Here is a 5,380-nt window from a genome sequence, read left to right as displayed (position 1 = left end):
GACCAGAAGAACTAGATGGTGCCCGGCTACCACCAATGACCACCTGACAGGGAACACAACAGAGAGTCCCAGATGGAGCAGGAGAAAGATGGGGTGCAGAACTCAAATTCTAGTAAGAAGACCAGACTTAATGGTCTGACTGAGACTGGAGGTACCCCGGAAAGCATGGCCCCTGGATTCTCTATCGGCCCAGAACTAAAACAATTTCTGAGGCCAACTCTTCAGACAGGGATTGGACTGTACTGTGGAACATAAAGTGATACTCTTGAGGAGTGTACCTCTTAGCTCAATTAGATAAAAGAGACTAAAGGGGGAGCTTCTGTCCGGAGGTGAGATGGGAAGGCAGAGATGGTTAGGAGCTGGTTGAATGGATATGGGGAATCAGAGGTGGAAGGGAGGAGTGTGCTGTCACGGTATAGGGAGAGCAATTAGAGTCACATAACAATGTACGTATAAATTTTTGTATGGGAAGAAATAAAAAAAAAAAGAAATTTCTCTTCTCCACCTTCCCATCCTGCCTGTTTCTAACAATGCTGATACAGCTCAACCCCCTGCACTAGACAAGAGAGATGATAAGATGTCATCTCCCTAGGAATTAGCTCATCATTGTAAAATTTACCCCACCCCCTTTCTCTCCTCTTTCTCCTCAATCTCAGTAGGGTAATATTCTCATATACTGGCCTATACCTGTAGACTATTCCTCATCTTTATTCGCTCTCTTATGGATATCACCAACTTTTGTCTCTCTTGCTCTCATCTGTCTCAGCCACCTTTCATCTTCAAATAAACATACCGAGTTCCTTAGGCCTTAAAAAACTCTGACTTGACTCTAATGCCCTTTTAAGATGTCTAAAAGTAAACAATCTGATCTAATATTCTCAGAGGCCTTTTAAAGAACAACTCATTTGCTCTTTTCTGTATCTAGGCTTTTCTTTTGTGCTTTGTTTGTGGCTAGTTACACCTGCCAAATCTGTAAGTACACAAAGACGTGTGACCTCATGCTTTGCAAACCTGGGACAATTTTCCTAAGTATCCCCATCATCAAACATCTTTTAGTACAGCATTATGTTCTGTTCAAGAAAAACTACACCAATAGGCTGGTTTGTCATAGAGAAACAAATAAAGCATTTCTCATCAGTTAATAAACAGTGGAAAAATACAACAAATAGACAATCTATTATGTATGTAATCTAGGATCTAGGATTACATACAGAGAAGTTTATAGAATTTCAGGTAGTAGACTTGTTGGAGATGAGTGTATTTTTGGATTATTCGAGGAAGTTCTCATGGAAGCTGTGGATTCCTGCTTTCAAACTAGTAGTGATGCAGGTCCATGTAGTTTGGAAGCAGTTACTTGTTTGAATGAAGGAGGTAAAGTGGTGAAATTTGCTGGAACAATGTTACATACTATTAAGACATCAGCCCAGGAATTAGAGGGATCTGGGATTAGTCTCTTTAGCATCTACCTCATTGTGTTGCTGTCAGCATTAAATTAATGATTTGTAAACTGCTTACCATAGTGACTGGTCCATAAGTGCTGAATAAATATTAGCCATGAATCCAGCTGCATTATTTTGGATTTTAAAAAGAAAAAAAACCATTTAGCAGATTAGCATGAGGTCAACAGAGAGGGTAGGTGAGGGAACTGAGATCACTTGAGGTAGCATTTAGAAGTAATGAGTAAAGAATCCATGGAGGAAGTTGTACTGCCAAAGCCCGCCCAAAATGACAATAGTAGAGCTGAAGAGGGAGAGGAAACCTAGGAGATGCTGTGCTTTGCCTTCTACTTAGACTCCACATTGGCCCATTACAAGTGACACAGACTTTGGGTATCTTTCCAGACAGGTGGATAGAGTTCTCTGCTCAGGAGATCTCTTCCTGAACATCACCCGTAGGTATTTATTTGAATAAAATCATCTCCATTCAGAGGTTTCTTTCTTTAGCAAGGTAAGATTGAGCAATGGGGCAAATAGTAATTTCCTGCCTGATTATTCTGTGGGTAGGGTTGGAGTCTTGGATCATTTATTTATTTTTATTCTAGGGCTGGTCTTAAGCATTGTAACTTGAAGAATTGGTACTTTGTTTTCTTTGATAAGGGCCTTGGAATGAAACTAGATAGGAAGCCTCTGGACTTAAACAGTCTTAAACCTTGTCAGTTTTTGCTTGATTGTTGTGTAAAGTTTAGAAACCAATCTAAGGCCACCGTGGTTTTCCAGTAGAATGGATTTTATAGGCCTATGGAGTTCTGGGTATGAAACTGAAGTGGCAGTTGGACTCAACATGCCTATTAATATCTATACTGATAAAACTGTGACTAGTATTACATGAAAGTCAATCGTGTTTAAGAAATGCTTTAAATCAGATATACTAAGACTCGTAGATATGCAGCTATGGCAGTGGTTCTCAAAACAGAGGGCTTTCCATGTGGCCCGAGGACTAGTTCAAAATGTGATTCATTTAATAATAATTGTTTGAGCATCTACTACATATCAGGCATTATATGGGATATTGGGGATACAGAGACGGGTAAGACCCAGTCCATGATCTCAGGGAATTCATATCCAGATAGAGGAGCGAGTGCACGCATACACACACACATATACACAATGTGGGCTTTTTCTCGAGGTTTGTTTCCAATACAGAATTGAACCAGTCCTAAGCTTCCTTGTCCTCCCACCTCAGTTGCCTAGTCAGGTTCCTGTGCCTGGTTTTGTTTAGGACTAGGTTCCCTCATGACCAAACCAAACCCAACCTGTTGCCTTCGAGTCGATTCCGACTCATAGAGACCCTATAGGACAGGGTAGAACTGCCCTGCAGGGGTTCCAAGGAGCGGCTGGTGGATTCGAACTGTAGGCCTTTTGGTTAGCAGCCGAGCTCTTAGCCACTGTGCCACCAGGGCTCCATCCCCCATGACAGTGCAGGTCAAAAATCATCTGGGAGGCTTGGTGCTAAGATCCCCACTCTTGTCAGCCAAGTCCGAGGGAGCTTAACTAATATCTACAAGATGGCTGATACTGCAGGAACCCAAGAGCAAGAAACTATGCCATTTTGTGACAGACACTGTGAACGATACTCTTGAGGCCTGTTAAGGAACTAAATGCAGAAGAGATTGTTTTAGAGCTCAGATCTTACCAGAAGGGAGAGGGAAAGGTACCTTCAATAGTGAATTGAAAGGAGGCGTTTATTGAACTAAAAGCCCTAAAGTGGTGAGATGATTGAGAATTATCTGTTATTTGTAAGAGAGCAACTCTGAACAAAGGTGTGAAAATTAACAAAATAATGTTTGCTGAAGCTGAAGATGTATCCAGAGAAACCAACTTGAAAATTTTAATGGGCTAATCCTGCAATGGCCTTTACTGATGGGTAAACCTGGGAGGGTTGGAGGCGACATTGACATTGAATAGGTGGCAGCTTTTACACCAGAATTTATTTTTAAGGAGAAAATTTACATTTTTGAAGGCATAAGAACAGTCAAGTTTAGTGAATAAGAGAAGATTTAGGCTTGTATGGTTTATGAAAATCAGGCTGTGGATCAAATTAAGAAGCTGTATAGTTTCTTCCTGAAAATTGATGCTACTTTGAAATGAAAACTTCTGGTGAAATTCTGGAAGAACATGTTTTGATGCCAAGATAAACTTTGAAGACAATGCATAATACCCACGAAAAGACGTTTGTCATGGACAACAAATCAAAACAGCATTCATTGAAAATTAAGTCACTAGCTATGACCTAAAATACGTAGAATATCACTTGCTTTGGGCATATCACTTACTATCACTTACTTTGTGGATGGTCTGGCTAGCTGTGATTACAATGTAACATTGACGTGATTTCCCTTAATGTTTGAAAACCAGCTAACTTCTTGGATCTCAGTAGTGGTATGTAGGAAGTGCAAGTGATATTAAACATTTAAATTGCTTGTTGCTGATTCTAAAATTGAAGCTACCCTCGGCATTGTTTTTGGAGGAATAGTGAATTTGCTATCATTGCGGATGGCATCATCAAGTTCTACTGAGAACTAAAACTCAAGTCTCCTCTGATAGTCAGATTTGAAGTAATCAATACCCAGAATCATCAGAAGATACACAACAACATCCAGCTTCCCATTACTTCTGCCATTGACTGGAAGGATACAGTCAGGCTGGTAAAATAAATGATGTCTTATTTCTAATCCATTGGGGAAAGAAGTTGTCATCCCAGAGAAAAGGGACAGCTCTCATCGCTGTGAACAAAATGGTTACCCAATTGAGAAAAAGAAAGGGGACGGGGGAGGAAGGGTCAGGAATCATTTAATGAAAAATCTTAAATTGTACTTTTTAGAGGAATCTAGATAGCCTAAATAATTCTTTTTTTTTTTTTTAAATTTTATTGTACTTCAGGTGAAGGCTTACAGAACAAATAGTTTCTCATGAAACAGTAGTACACATGTTGTTTTGTGACATTGGTTAACAACCCCACAACATATAAACCCTCTGAATTTTCAACCTTTTTTTTTTTGTTGTTGAAAATACACATAGCCAAAGATACACCGTTTCAAAAATTTCTACATACACGGTTCAGTGACATTGACTACGCTCTTCCAATTGTGCTGTTATTCTCACTTAAGATGAAGGCTTACAGAACAAAATAGTTTCTCATTTAACAGTTACTACAAATGTTGCCCTGTGACAATGGTTAACAATCTCACAACACATCAACAATAGCCTTACTCAACCTTGGGTTCCCTATCACCAGCTTCCTTGTGCCCTTCTGCCTTCTGGCCCTTGTCACTGGACTCCTGTACCTCGTTAGTCTCATTTGGTTTTACGGTAGCCTAAATAATTCTTATTTCACACATAGTTTTCATTAGAATAATGGCCTGTGGCCTCCTTTTTCTTTAGCAGGGTAAACCTGTCAGTAGACAGTACTTTGCTGACTTTTGGGAGCAATCTATATGCCAAACAATGTGGATATAGTGAAAAACTTGAATTAGGCCCTGGTTTTTAAAAGAGAATTCTGCTGGATATTTAATTTAGACCAGAATAATAAAAAATTACCCTTAAAACAGAGGGCTTGATCATATTAACTATTGAAAGGACACAATTGAAACATTCTAACATATAGCTATTACACATTACAACATGTTTGCAAGTTTCTTATTTTAGCACATGCTGTGTATTCATAGGGTTGTTTTATTCTAAAGTGTTTTCCAATGAATGATCCACATTTATATTCCACACGTGTATTGTATCATTTGCCTTAATCTTGAATATACTATTTAACTCACAGTAAAAATAAAACCTAAAGCCTTATTTGTGTTTGTGAAAAACACAAATTTTTATTTCAAAAACTGAAGAATTCTGATTCTTCTGAAAATCTATATAATTAATTTATTTTCAGG

General features: G+C 38.9%; 1 pseudogene; it reads left to right on the top strand.

Moving 5' to 3' along the window:
* The first annotated feature begins 1,614 nt into the window (after nt 1-1,614).
* Nucleotides 1,615-3,587, top strand: LOC111821655 (succinate--CoA ligase [GDP-forming] subunit beta, mitochondrial pseudogene; annotated as a pseudogene).
* The last annotated feature ends 1,793 nt before the right edge of the window (nt 3,588-5,380 follow it).

This window comes from Trichechus manatus, unplaced genomic scaffold (genome assembly GCF_000243295.1).
Source record: "Trichechus manatus latirostris isolate Lorelei unplaced genomic scaffold, TriManLat1.0 scaffold00094, whole genome shotgun sequence".
Classification (NCBI taxonomy): domain Eukaryota; kingdom Metazoa; phylum Chordata; class Mammalia; order Sirenia; family Trichechidae; genus Trichechus; species Trichechus manatus.
Note: the sequence above shows the minus strand (reverse complement) of the source record. Positions and strands in the feature narration are given on the sequence as shown.